We start from the raw sequence: 16227 nt of genomic DNA, 5'->3' as shown, positions 1-16227 counted from the left end.
TTTTTTGAGGAAGTAACAAAGAGGATTGATGAGGGAAGAGTGGTAGATGTGATTTATATGGACTTCAATAAGGAGTTCGACAAGGTTCCACACGGGAGACTGGTTAGCAAGGCTAGATCTCACGGAATACAGGGAGAACTAGTCATTTGGATACAGAACTGGCTCAAAGGTAGAAGACAGAGGGTGGTGGTGGAGGGTTGTTTTTCAGATTGGAGGCCTGTGACCAGTGGAATGCTACAAGGATCAGTGCTGGGTCCACTACTTTTTGTCATTTACATAAATGATTTGGATGCGAGAATAAGAGGTACAGTTAGTAAGTTTGCAGATGACACCAAAATTGGAGGTGTAGTGGACAGCAAAGAGGGTTACTTCAGATTACAACAGGATCTGGACCAGATGGGCCAATGGGCTGAGAAGTGGCAGATGGAGTTTAATTCAAATAAATGTGAGGTGCTGTATTTTGGGAAAGCAAATCTTAGCAGAACTTATCCACTTAATGGTAAGGTCCTAAGGAGTGTTGCTGAACAAAGAGACCTTGGAGTGCAGGTTCATAGCTCTTTGAAAGTGGAGTCGCAGGAATATATGATAGTGACGAAGATGTTTGGTATGCTTTCCTGTATTGGTCAGAGTATTGAGTACAGGAGTTGGGAGTTCATTTTGCAGCTGTACAGGACATTGGTTAGGCCACTGTTGGAATATTGCGTGCAATTCTGGTTTTCTTCCTATCAGAAAGATATTGTGAAACTTGAAAGGGTTTAGAAAAGATTTACGAGGATGTTGCCAGGGTTGGAGGATTTGAGCTATAGGGAGAGGCTGAACAGGCTGGGTCTGTTTTCCCTGGAGCGTTGGAGGCTGAGGGGTGATCTTATAGAGGTTTACAAAATTTTGAGAGACATAGATAGGGTAAATAGACAAAGTCTTTTCCCTGGGGTCGGGAATCCAGAACTGGAGGGCATAGGTTTAGGGTGAGAGGGGAAAGATATAAAAGAGACCTATGGAGCAACATCTTCACACAGAGGGTGGTGCGTGTATGGAATAAGCTGCCAGAGGATGTGGTGGAGGCTGGTAAAATTGCAACATTTAAGAAGCATTTGGATGGGTATATGAATAGGAAGGGTTTGGAGGGATATGGGCCAGGTGCTGGCAGGTGGAACTAGATTGGGTTGGGATATCTGGTTGGCATGGACGGGTTGGACCGAAGGATCTGTTTCCGTGCTGTACATCTCTATGACTAAAATCTGATTGAAGATTTGTAGCTCGGGTATCCGTTGCTGTGGTTCTGCTCGCCGAGCTGGAAGTTTTTGCTGCATTCAGTGCTGTTGGAGCCTCGTGTGAAGCGCTGCTTTGATGTTTCTTCCGGTATTTATATTGGTTTGTTCTTGCCGCTTCCGGGTGTCAGTTTCAGCTGCAGTGATTTGTATATGGGGTCCAGGTCGATGTGTCTGTTGATGGATGTTCTTGCCGTTTCCGGGTGTCAGTTTCAGCTGTAGTGGTTTGTATATGGTGTCCAGGTCAATGTGTCTGTTGATGGAGTTTGGGGATGAATGCCATGCTTCTAGGATCAGTATCCTAGAAACACCACTATCATAGGACAAGCCAGACAGAGAACAGCCAGAGAATTTCTAGAAGCATGGCATTCATCCCCAAACTCCATCAACAGACACATTGACCTGGACACCATATACAAACCACTACAGCTAAAACTGACACCCGGAAACGGCAAGAACATCCATCAACAGACACATCGACCTGGACCCCACATACAAATCACTGCAGCTGAAACTGACACCCGGAAGCGGCAAGAACAAACCAATATATACCGGAAGAAACATCAAAGCAGCGCTTCACACAAGGCTCCAACAGCACTGATGATGTTCCCTAGCCAGGGAACGAAACGTTTGCAGCAAAAACTTCCAGCTCGGCGAGCAGAACCACAACATCTCTATGACTCTATACTGTAAAAAGTGCAGCAGTGAGATGCTGAGCTGCAAGATCCCTCAAGTAGGAACGTGGTGCCAGTTTATATTACTTGTATTTGTTGAGATTACGGTCATTTCAAGAAGTCAGCCTGGTCCCTAACGTTTCTAGTTTTTTTGAGTCAGTGTACAATGGATATTCCAGAAATGATGCAGCTGTCCCAACCACTCAGTTCTGAACAAAGCCAAATTTATTGACAGACTGAAACACAAATAAAAGAGAACTGAATTTAGAATAACAACCTGTCTGAAAATCCAATCAACTCTATCGCAACTGAATGATGCTGTTCCAAATACTTGCAACACCCCCTTGGCGATAAAAGGTAAATCAAATGCAGGTTCTGACAGGAGAGATGGCAGAAGAGAAGAGAGAGAGAGAGGAAGCGTTGGGGTGGGGGTGGTCAGAGAGAGGAGCAGTTCCTCTGGGTGCCCAGCTGAAACCTGACCAGCAATGTAAACAAAATAGCTTACAAATCCAATCCAAACCAAACCCTGAATTGGAGAACTGCACTCCCATTTAATTGTAGAAGTGTTTTAAAAGATACACTTAAAGCTATTTCAAATCTATATTTCCAGACATACTGGAACCTCTGCATTTACGGCCCCTTTGGAAAATATACCAAGTACAACATAGCCTTGTTAAAGAAGCATCATCATCACAAGATGTAGGGAGAGCAGTTCATACCTATAATGTATAGCTGTTGGTGCTGTCAAATTAATGTGGTTGTCTATATCCACGCGACATGTTTGAAATGATCCCTTGGGATCTTTTATCCCATGTCAAAGGGACGTAGAGCCTTATCGAGATGGTTCTTCCCAAAGTCCGGGCCTTTGACAGTACAGAGTGATGGCACTGTAAAGACAGGTCTCGGGAGTGTGACATCTAAAACCCGTACCGTGAACAATCCCACGAAAACATATTACCCATTTAATCATCCTCTTTTAGTGGGATCTTGCTGTGTACTAAAGGGCCATTGCATTTCCCGCATTGTATCAGAGAACGCACTTCGCAAAGTGCCCCGTAAGTGTCTGGACACTCCCATGAATGACAGAAGCTATGTCTTGAGCTAATTGACTGGGCAACGGCCTGCTAAATCAGGCTCAGCATTCCGAGCAGGAATGGGTCTTCCCCCAGCCTCCCAGTCCTTGTCTTTACTGCCTTCCACCCATTCACAGCCCTACACTTTGATTCTTCCCCTTGTCCGTGTCTCTCCCTGTGTAAAGTCTTTTCCATGTCGCCTGGCCTGGAGGCTTGCAACTCTTTCAGCTTTTTTTCAGATTTCAAGCATCTGCTGTATTTTGTTTTCGACATCTCATTCTGTCTCCATTCTGTGGTTCACAGTTCCCTCTCAGATATGTTCCATATTCTACACAACAATAAGTGTGCACAGGGATTCGAGCCAGATATTTACAATTATATATAATTGCAAATGATTGACTTTAATTACAATATTTAGAAATCCCTGGAATTTGTCTTGTTGTAAGAATCGACTAAACGTCAGGGTGGCAATTACATCTGTCCTCACAATCTTCAGCTACTGACACACAACAGGGCAGGACAGTGCAATGAGAATGTATGTACGTGGCAGTGATCACCCTGCAGTAAGCCAGGACAGGTAGTGCGCGATTGGGCAGCTGTCACCCAGGATGTGTCCTTATTATGGTTAAGGTTCGGCCAGAATTTATTGTTTGAGGTAAAAACAATGACTGCAGATGCAACCAGATTCTGGATCAGTGGTGCTGGAAGAGCACAGCAGTTCAGGCAGCATCCGAGGAGCAGCGAAATCGACGTTTCGGGCAAAAGCCCTACATCAGGAATAAGGCAGTGAGTGGAAGCGTGGAGAGATAAGTAGGGGAGGGTGGGGGTGGTGAGAAAGTAGCATAGAGTACAATGGGTGAGTGGGGGAGGGATGAAGGTGATAGGTCAGGGAGGAGAGGGTGGAGTGGAGGTGGAAAAGGAGACAGTCAGGTAGGACAAGTCCGGACAAGTCAGGGGACAGTGCTGAGCTGGAAGTTTGGAACTGGTGAGGTGGGGGAAGGGGAAATGAGGAAGCTGTTGAAGTCCACATTGATGCCCTGGGGTTGAAGTGTCCAAGGCGGAAGATGAGGCGTTCTTCCTCAGGCTCCTGTGGTGAGGGAGCGGCGGTGAAGGAGGCCCAGGACCTCCATGTTCTTGGCAGAGTGGAGGGGAGTTGAAATGTTGGGCCACAGGGCGGCGTGGTTGATTGGTGCTGGTGTCCCGGAGATGTTCCCTAAAGCACTCTGCTAGGAGGCGCCCAGTCTCCCCAATGTAGAGGAGACCGCATCGGAGCAACGATACATAAATGCTTTGATGGATGTGGAAGACTCCGTTAGAGCCTTGGATAGAGGTGAGGGAGAAGGTGTGGGCACAAGTTTAACAGTTCCTGTGGTGGCAGGGAAAGATGCCAGGATGGGTGGATGGGTTGGTAGGGGCATGGACTGACCAGGTAGTCACGGAGGGAAAGGTCTTTGCGGAAGGCGGAAAGCGGTGGGGAGGGAAATCCCCCTCGACCATGACCCCACCCCCCATCACCAAACCATCATCTCCAAGACCATATAGAACCTCATCACCTCAGGAGATCTCCCACCCACCGCTTCCAACCTCATAGTCCAGGAACCCCGCACTGCCCGTTTCTACCTCCCTCCCAAGATCCACAAGCCTGACCACCCTGGCCGACCCATTGTCTCAGCATGCTCCTGCCCCACTGAACTCATCTCGACCTACCTCGACACTGTCCTATCCCCCTTAGTCCAGAACTCCCCACCTACACTCGAGACACCACCCATGCCTCCACCTCCTCCAAGACTTCCATTCCCCAGCCCCCAATGCCTCATCTTCACCATGGATATCCAACCCTCTATTCCCTCCATTCCGCCATGGCCAGGGACTCCAAGCCTCCATTTGTTTCCTCTTCAGACGTCCCCAACAGTACCCTTCCACCGACACTCTCTTTCGTTTGGACGAACTGGTCCTCACTCTTAACAATTTCTCCTTCGAATCCTTTCACTTCCTCCAGACCAAAGGGGTAGCCATGGGCACAAGTAGGGCGCCAGCTATACCCACTTCACCCAGTCCCAAACATCCAGCTCAGCACTGTCCCCATGACTTGTCCGGACTTGTCCTACCTGCCTATCTTCTTTTCCACCTATCCACTCCACCCTCTCTCCCTGAACTATCACTTTCATCCCCTCCCCCACTCACCCATTGTACTCTATGCTACTTTCTCCACACCCCCCACCCTCCTCCAACTTATCTCTCCAGGCTTCAGGATCTCTGCCTTTATTCTTGATGAAGGCGTTTTGCCCGAAACGTTGAGTTCACTGCTCCTTGGATGCTGCCTGAACTGCTGTGCTTTTCCAGCACCACTAATCCAGAATCCAAATTTATTGTTGTTAACCACATTGCTGTGGGTCTGCAGTTACATGTTGGCCGACAGTTAAAGACGACAGATTCCTCCCAGAGTATTGGAAACAGAGAAACATCAAAAACAGAGCAGGAGTAGGCCATTCGGCCCTTCGGCCTGCTCCACCATTCAGTACGATCATGGCTGGTCACCCAACTCAGTCCCCTGTTCCTGCTTTCTCCCCCCATACCCTTAATTCATTTAGACCTAAGAACCAGATCAAGTTCCTTCTTCACAATATTACATTTTGACCATGTTAGAGAATTCCCAGACGGTGCTCAAGATGATGTTTTCCCCTCTTGTGGCAATCCAGAAAAAGAGGTCATAGTTTTAGGATAATAGAACATAGAACATACTGGTGCAGTACAGGCCCTTTGGCCCTCGATTTAAGGGTTAGCAGATTAAAAGCAGAGATGAGGAGAAATTGTTTCTCTCAGCAGGTCGTGTGTCTGTGGAATTCACTCCCCCCAGAGTGCACTGGATACTGGGACATTGAATAAATTTAAGGAGAAGTTAGATAGATTTTTAATCAATAGCAGTTTGAAGGGTTATGAAAGCAGGCAAGGAAAGTGGAATTGAGGCCATGATGAGATTAGCCATGATTGTATTAATGGCTGAATGGCCTACCCTGATCCTATCTCGGGAGTGTGACATCTAAAACCCGTACCGTGAACAATCCCACGAAAACATATTACCCATTTAATCATCCTCTTTTAGTGGGATCTTGCTGTGTACTAAAGGGCCATTGCATTTCCCGCATTGTATCAGAGAACGCACTTCGCAAAGTGCCCCGTAAGTGTCTGGACACTCCCATGAATGACAGAAGCTATGTCTTGAGCTAATTGACTGGGCAACGGCCTGCTAAATCAGGCTCAGCATTCCGAGCAGGAATGGGTCTTCCCCCAGCCTCCCAGTCCTTGTCTTTACTGCCTTCCACCCATTCACAGCCCTACACTTTGATTCTTCCCCTTGTCCGTGTCTCTCCCTGTGTAAAGTCTTTTCCATGTCGCCTGGCCTGGAGGCTTGCCAACTCTTTCAGCTTTTTTTCAGATTTCAAGCATCTGCTGTATTTTGTTTTCGGACATCTCATTCTGTCTCCATTCTGTGGTTCACAGTTCCCTCTCAGATATGTTCCATATTCTACACAACAATAAGTGTGCACAGGGATTCGAGCCAGATATTTACAATTAAATATAATTGCAAATGATTGACTTTAATTACAAATATTTAGAAATCCCTGGAATTTGTCTTGTTGTAAGAATCGACTTAAACGTCAGGGTGGCAATTACATCTGTCCTCACAATCTTCAGCTACTGACACACAACAGGGCAGGACAGTGCAATGAGAATGTATGTACGTGGCTGTGATCACCCTGCAGTAAGCCAGGACAGGTAGTGCTGCGATTGGGCAGCTGTCACCCAGGATGTGTCCTTATTATGGTTAATGGTTCGGCCAGAATTTATTGTTGAGGTAAAAACAATGACTGCAGATGCTGGAAACCAGATTCTGGATCAGTGGTGCTGGAAGAGCACAGCAGTTCAGGCAGCATCCGAGGAGCAGCGAAATCGACGTTTCGGGCAAAATCCCTTCACAGGAATAAAGGCAGTGAGCTGGAAGCGTGGAGAGATAAGTTAGGGGAGGGTGGGGGTGGGGAGAAAGTAGCATAGAGTACAATGGGTGAGTGGGGGAGGGGATGAAGGTGATAGGTCAGTGAGGAGAGGGTGGAGTGGATAGGTGGAAAAGGAGACAGTCAGGTAGGACAAGTCTGGACAAGTCATGGGACAGTGCTGAGCTGGAAGTTTGGAACGAGGGAGAAGTGGGGGAAGGGGAAATGAGAAGCTGTTGAAGTCCACATTGATGCCCTGGGTTGAAGTGTTCCAAGGCGGAAAGATGAGGCGTTCTTCCTCCAGGGCGTCTGGTGGTGAGGGAGCGCGGTGAAGGAGGCCCAGGACCTCCATGTTCTTGGCAGAGTGGGAGGGGGATTTGAAATGTGGGCCACAGGGCGGCGTGGTTGATTGGTGCGGGTGTCCCGGAGATGTTCCCTAAAGCACTTTGCTAGGAGGCGCCCAGTCTCCCAATGTAGAGGAGACCGCATCGGGAGCAACGGATACAATAAATGCTTTGATGGATGTGGAAGACTCCTTTAGAGCCTTGGATAGAGGTGAGGGTGAAGGTGTGGGCACAAGTTTTACAGTTCCTGTGGTGGCAGGGAAAGATGCCAGGATGGGAGGATGGGTTGTAGGGGGGCATGGGACCTGACCAGGTAGTCACGGAGGGAAAGTCTTTGCGGAAGGCGGAAAGCGGTGGGGAGGGAAATCCCCCTCGACCATGACCCCACCCCCCATCACCAAACCATCATCTCCAAGACCATATAGAACCTCATCACCTCAGGAGATCTCCCACCCACAGCTTCCAACCTCATAGTCCAGAACCCCGCACTGCCCGGTTCTACCTCCTCCCCAAGATCCACAAGCCTGACCACCCTGGCCGACCCATTGTCTCAGCATGCTCCTGCCCCACTGAACTCATCTCGACCTACCTCGACACTGTCCTATCCCCCCTAGTCAGGAACTCCCCACATACACTCGAGACACCATCCATGCCCTCCACCTCCTCCAAGACTTCCATTTCCCCAGCCCCAATGCCTCATCTTCACCATGGATATCCAATCCCTCTATACCTCCATCCGCCATGGCCAGGGCCTCCAAGCCCTCCATTTGTTTCCTCTTCAGACGTCCCCAACAGTACCCTTCCACCGACACTCTCTTTCGTTTGGCCGAACTGGTCCTCACTCTTAACAATTTCTCCTTCGAATCCTTTCACTTCCTCCAGACCAAAGGGGTAGCCCATGGGCACATGTATGGGCGCCAGCTATACCCACTTCACCCTAGTCCCAAACTTCCAGCTCAGCACTGTCCCCATGACTTGTCCGGACTTGTCCTACCTGCCTATCTTCTTTTCCACCTATCCACTCCACCCTCTCCTCCCTGAACTATCACTTTCATCCCCTCCCCCACTCACCCATTGTACTCTATGCTACTTTCTCCCCACCCCCACCCTCCTCCAACTTATCTCTCCAGGCTTCAGGATCTCTGCCTTTATTCTTGATGAAGAGCGTTTTGCCCGAAACGTTGAGTTCACTGCTCCTTGGATGCTGCCTGAACTGCTGTGCTTTTCCAGCACCACTAATCCAGAATCCAAAATTTATTGTTGTTAACCACATTGCTGTGGGTCTGCAGTTACATGTTGGCCGACCAGTTAAAGACGACAGATTTCCTCCCCAGAGTATTGGAAACAGAGAAACATCAAAAACAGGAGCAGGAGTAGGCCATTCGGCCCTTCGGGCCTGTTCCACCATTCAGTACGATCATGGCTGGTCACCCAACTCAGTCCCCTGTTCCTGCTTTCTCCCCCCATACCCTTTAATTCATTTAGACCTAAGAACCAGATCAAAGTCCTTCTTCACAATATTCACATTTTGACCATGTTAGAGAATTCCCCAGACGGTGCTCAAGATGATGTTTTCCCCTCTTGTGGCAATCCAGAAAAAGAGGTCATAGTTTTAGGATAATAGAACATAGAACATTACTGTGCAGTACAGGCCCTTTGGCCCTCGATTTAAGGGTTAGCAGATTTAAAGCAGAGATGAGGAGAAATTGTTTCTCTCAGCAGGTCGTGTGTCTGTGGAATTCACTCCCCCCAGAGTGCACTGGATACTGGGACATTGAATAAATTTAAGGAGAAGTTAGATAGATTTTTAATCAATAGCAGTTTGAAGGGTTATGAAGAGCAGGCAGGAAAGTGGAATTGAGGCCATGATGAGATTAGCCATGATTGTATTAAATGGGCTGAATGGCCTACTCCTGATCCTAGCTCTGATCCTGTTCTCCATCCCACCTCCAGCTCCCCCAGTTTCCCGATAAAGCAAGGACAGACAGAAGGAGTGGCAAGTCGGATTTTAGCTAAGATACCTCCCACTAGTACACCATTGCAACTCAGAATCAAAGCTCATGAAATGTAGAATGACTATTTTGGCAGCTATTTCAGGGGTAAAAAGTGAGGTCTGCAATGCTGGAGATCAGAGCTGAAAATGTGTTTGCTGGTTAAAGCACAGCAGGTCAGGCAGCATCCAAGGAACAGGAAATTCGACGTTTCGGGCTGGAGCCCTTCACCAGCAACACATTTTCAGCTATTTCAGGGGGTCCTCATTACACGTTGGAGCCAGCCACAGCAGAAAGAGAGCAATATAGATAAAACACACTATTACTGGTGCAGCTTACAGGATATCAGCATAAGTATTAATCTTGGAGTAGGGACAAAAACCGAGTGAGAATGGATTGGGCCACCTGCAATGCACAGCGTCTGATGTTTAATTCCATTTACAGACGTGCAGTAAGGCTTTTCAATTAATGATGGGAAATAAACATTGACCCCCCAACCCCCCCAAACTGCTTCATGCTCTGTAGGTGCGCTATAACATATCCAAACAGATAAATAACTGAGCCAGCAACACCCACTACTCATGATCAACTTTGAAAAGCCTGATTGGTTCCCTGCACAGAACTGAGACATGCTTTAATCGACATTTTGAGGTAGGTTACAATACACTCCTGTGGTACATGGGGCTTTTAAACCAGGGCTTTCTGTCTCAGAGGTAGGGGCAATATGAGTCACACCAAATCTCTGATTTTAACCATTAAACTATATCTCCTCCAAGCCTCTGATTTTTGTTGTACTACCTCTTCCTCAATTCTCCTTGTCCCAACTACATTGACCACAATTGCCTGCTTGTACCGAATACCCCACATCTCACCAGTTCCCTGTTTCTCTCTGTTATATTGCTTTTCCTCCAGTTCTCTGATTCTGAATAATGGTTCTGCTCATTATACTACATTACCATAAATTCGCTGGTTCTGCTATTATCCTGCATCTCCCCTATTCTATGATTGTACCCATTATACCGTTGTCCTTCAATACTCCATTATACTCCATCTTTCCCCTTCTCTAACTGCACCTGTTATACGATATCTCCCCCGAATCTCTGAGTCTATCCATTGTATTACATCTCACACATTTCCTGATCTTACCGGCTATACTGGGTACAATCAGGGGTGGCACAGTGGCTAGCACTGCTGCCTCACAGCACCAGGGTCCCAGGTTCAATTCCAGCCTTGGGCGATTGTTTGTGCGGAGTTTGCACATTCTCCCCATATCTGTGTGGGTTTGCTCCAGTTTCCTCCCACAGTCCAAAGATGTGTAGCTCAGGTGAATTGGCTGTGCTAAATTGTGAGGTGCATTAGTCAGAAGAAAATGTGTCTGGGCGGGTTACTCTTCAGAGGGTCGGTGTTGGGCTGAAGGGCCTGTTCCCATACTGTAGGCAATCTAATCTAATTCTATCCATATTCTCTGATTCTACTCTTTATTGTACAATTCTCTAACTCTGCCCATTAAACACTATCCCCACCCCACTCCCAAGTTCTCTGAGTTTACTGGTTATCCTCCATCTTGCTCAATCCTCTGATTTTACCCATTATTCTAGATCTCCCCAAATCTGATTATACTAGTTATCCTACATCTCCTTGAATGCTTGGATTCGACCCATTAAACTAGTTCTCCCTCATTCTCAGATTCTCCATCATTGTAAGCTCCTGAGCGTCTTCTCTAACCCTGCCTACCTGCCTACCAAACTCATTTCCTCGAAGCACTGTTTAAAACCTAAAACTTTGGCAAAATGCCTGCTACACTATCGATTTCAGAGGCTCAGTTGTCAGTTTTTATTTGTTACGGTTGCTGTGAACGTCCCTGGGATATTTTACTGCTTTGTAAATGCTGTACAAATGCTTGCTGCTCGGCCAGTAGAAAATATGAATAGATATTTCCATCATCAGCACAGATAACTGTAACCTTGATGGAAACAGAAAAGAATTGATTAAACAACCCTGGATCTTGTTAGTAATAAAGTTTTCAGAAATCCCTGTGTAAATAGGCATTGAAAGCCAGCAGTAACACCAACTGATTTACTTGGAGTCTTGTTGTAGATGAGGTCAAGGAAACTGAAGCTGAAGGGGAGAAATGATCTGTAGAAGGAGAGGACAATCAGGGAACAGAGTCAATGCTGGACGGTGGAGCGAGTGGTATGAACTACATCATCTGAGAAATTCCTGGGAAAGCTTCCACCTACATACAGTGTGCACTCACACAAAGTTAGTCACACACTAACCCTCACATATACACACACACTAACCCTCACATATACAGACACTAACCCTCAAATATACAGACACACTAACCCTCACATATACACACAGTAAACCTCACATATACACACACACTAATCCTCACTTATACACACACACTAAACCTCAAATATACACAAACTCATTCTCACATATACACAACACTAACCCTCACATATACACACAATAACACTCACATATACACACACACTAACCCTCACATATACACACACTCTCACATATACACACACTCATTCTCACATATACACACACACTAACCCTCACATACACACATAATAACCCTCACATATACACACACTAATCCTCACATACACACACACACACTAATCCTCACATACACACACGAACCCTCACATATACACACATTAACACTCACATATACACGCACACAAACCCTCACATATACACACACACTAACCCTCACATACACATCCAGTCATTCTCACATATCCACACATTAACACTCACATATACACGCACACAAACCCTCACTTATACCCACACAATAATCCTCACATATACACACACTAGCCCTCAAATATACACACACACTAACTCTCACACATACAAACACACTAACTCTCACATACACACACACTTACCCTCACGTATACACCCAAACTAACCCTCAAAAATGCACACACTAAACCTCACAGAAACACACACACTAACCCTCACATACACACACAGTACCGTCACATATACACACACACTAACCCTCACAAATACACACACACTAATCCTCACATATACACACTCTAACCCTCATAAATACACAAACTAACCCTCAAAAATGCACACACTAACCCTCACATACACACACAATACCATCACATATACACACACTCATCCTCACATATAGACACACTAACACTCACATATTCACACACACTAATCCTCACATACACACACAGTAGCCCTCACATATACACACACTAACCCTCACATATACACACACTAACCCTCACGTCTACACACAAACACTAACCCTCGCATATACGCATGCACTTACCCTCACTTATACACACACACACACTAACCCTCACATATACACACACACACTAACCCTCACATATACACACAATAATCCTCACATATACTCACACTAACCCTCACAAATACACTAATCCTCACGTCTACACACAAACACTAACCCTCACATATACCCACACATTTCTTCACATATACAAACACTAACCCTCATATATACAAACACATTAACCCTCACATACACACACTAACCCTCACATATACACACAAACTAACCATCAAATACACACAAACTAAACCTCACATAAACACACACACTAACCCTCACAAATATACACACACTAACCCTCACATATACACACACACACTAACCCTCACATACACACACAGTAGCCCTCACATATACACACACTAACCCTCACATATACACGCACATTAACCCTCACGTATACACACACTAACCCTCACAATTACACACACTAACCCTCACGTCTACACACAAACACTAACCCTCGCATATACGCACACACTAACCCTCACTTATACACACACACATTAACCCTCACATATACACACACACTAACCCTCACAAATACACACACTAACCCTCACGTCTACACACAAACACTAACCCTCACATATACACACATGCTAACCCTCACAAATACACACACACACTAACCCTCACATATACACACAATAATCCTCACATATACTCACACCAACCCTCACAAATACACACACTAACCCTGACGTCTACACACAAACACTAACCCTCACATATACACACACATTTTTCACATATACACGCACTAACCCTCACATACACACACACTAACCCTCACATATACACACACTAACCCTCACGTCTACACACAAACACTAACCCTCGCATATACGCACGCACTTACCCTCACTTATACACACACACACTAACCCTCACATATACACACACACACTAACCCTCACATATACACACAATAATCCTCACATATACTCACACTAACCCTCACAAATACACACACTAACCCTCACGTCTACACACAAACACTAACCCTCACATATACCCACACATTCCTTCACATATACAAACACTAACCCTCATATATACAAACACATTAACCCTCACATACACACACTAACCCTCACATATACACACAAACTAACCATCAAATACACACAAACTAAACCTCACATAAACACACACACTAACCCTCACATATACACACACACACTAACCCTCACATACACACACAGTAGCCCTCACATATACACACACTAACCCTCACATATACACGCACATTAACCCTCACGTATACACACACTAACCCTCACAATTACACACACTAACCCTCACGTCTACACACAAACACTAACCCTCACATATACACACATGCTAACCCTCACAAATACACACACACACTAACCCTCACATATACACACAATAATCCTCACATATACTCACACCAACCCTCACAAATACACACACTAACCCTGACGTCTACACACAAACACTAACCCTCACATATACACACACATTTTTCACATATACACGCACTAACCCTCACATACACACACACTAACCCTCACATATACACACAAACTAACCATCAAATAAACACAAACTAAACCTCACATAAACACACACACTAACCCTCACATATACACACACTAACCCTCACATATACACACAAACTAACCCTCACATACACACACACTAATTCTCACGCATACACACACACACTAACCCTCACAAATACACACACACTAACCCTCATATATACACATACTCATCCTCACATATACACGCACTAACCCTCACATACACACACACTAACCCTCACATACACACACACTAAGCCTCACATGTACACACACACTAACCCTCATATAGACACACAAACTAACAAACGTATCTACACACACTAACCCTCACATACACACACTAACCCCCAGAAACACACACTAACCCTCACACACACACACACTAACTCTTATATAGACACACAAACTAACAAACGTATCTATACATACTAATCCTCACATATACACACACACACTAACTCTCACATACACACACACTAACACACACATATACACACACTCATCCTCACACACACACACTAACCCTCACATACACACACAATAACCCTCACATATATACACACTAACCCTCATACACACACAAACTATACACACACTAACCCTCACATATGCACACACACTAACCCTCACTTATACACACACACTAACCCTCATATACACAGACACTAATCCTCACATATGCACACACACAAATCCCCACTTATACACACACACTAACCCTCACATACACACACACTAAACCTCATATACACACACACTGACCCTCACATAGACACATGCACTAACCCTCACATACGCACACAGTAACCCACACATATACACAAAAGCTAACACTCACATATACACACACTAACCATCACATATACACACACACACTAACCCTCACATATACACACATACTAACCCGCACATATACAAACACACTAACCCTCACATACACACACAATAACCCTCACATACACGCACACAAAACCCCAAATACACACACACTAACACTCACATAATCACACACAATAACCCTCACAAATACACACACACTAACCCACACATATACACACACTCATCCTCAAGTAGAGACACACACTAACCCTCAAATATATACACAAACTAACACTCACATATACACACTAAACCTCACACATACACACACACACACACTAACCCTCACATACACACACAATAACCCTCACATATATACACACTAACCCTCATACACACACAAACTAACCCTCACATACACACACTAACCCTCACATATACTCACACTCATCCTCACACATATACACACACTAACCCTCATTTACACACAATAACCCTCACTTATCCACACACAATAATCCTAACATATACACACAAGAACCCTCACAAATACACACATTAACCCTCACTTATAACACTCACATATACACACACTAACCCTCACGTATGCACACACACTAACCCTCACTTATACACACACACTAACCCTCATATACACAGACACTAATCCTCACATATGCACACACACAAATCCCCACTTATACACACACACTAACCCTCACATACACACACACTAAACCTCATATACACACACACTGACCCTCACATAGACACATGCACTAACCCTCACATACGCACACAGTAACCCACACATATACACAAAAGCTAACACTCACATATACACACACTAACCATCACATATACACACACACACTAACCCTCACATATACACACACACTAACCCGCACATATACAAACACACTAACCCTCACATACACACACAATAACCCTCACATACATGCACACAAAACCCCAAATACACACACACTAACACTCACATAATCACACACAATAACCCTCACAAATACACACACACTAACCCACACATATACACACACTCATCCTCAAGTAGAGACACACACTAACCCTCAAATATATACACAAACTAACACTCACATATACACACTAAACCTCACACATACACACACACACACT

This window comes from Hemiscyllium ocellatum, chromosome 12 (assembly GCF_020745735.1).
Source record: "Hemiscyllium ocellatum isolate sHemOce1 chromosome 12, sHemOce1.pat.X.cur, whole genome shotgun sequence".
NCBI classification, from domain to species: Eukaryota; Metazoa; Chordata; class Chondrichthyes; order Orectolobiformes; family Hemiscylliidae; genus Hemiscyllium; species Hemiscyllium ocellatum.
The sequence above is the reverse complement of the archived record's forward strand: the minus strand, read 5'-3'. Positions refer to the sequence as shown.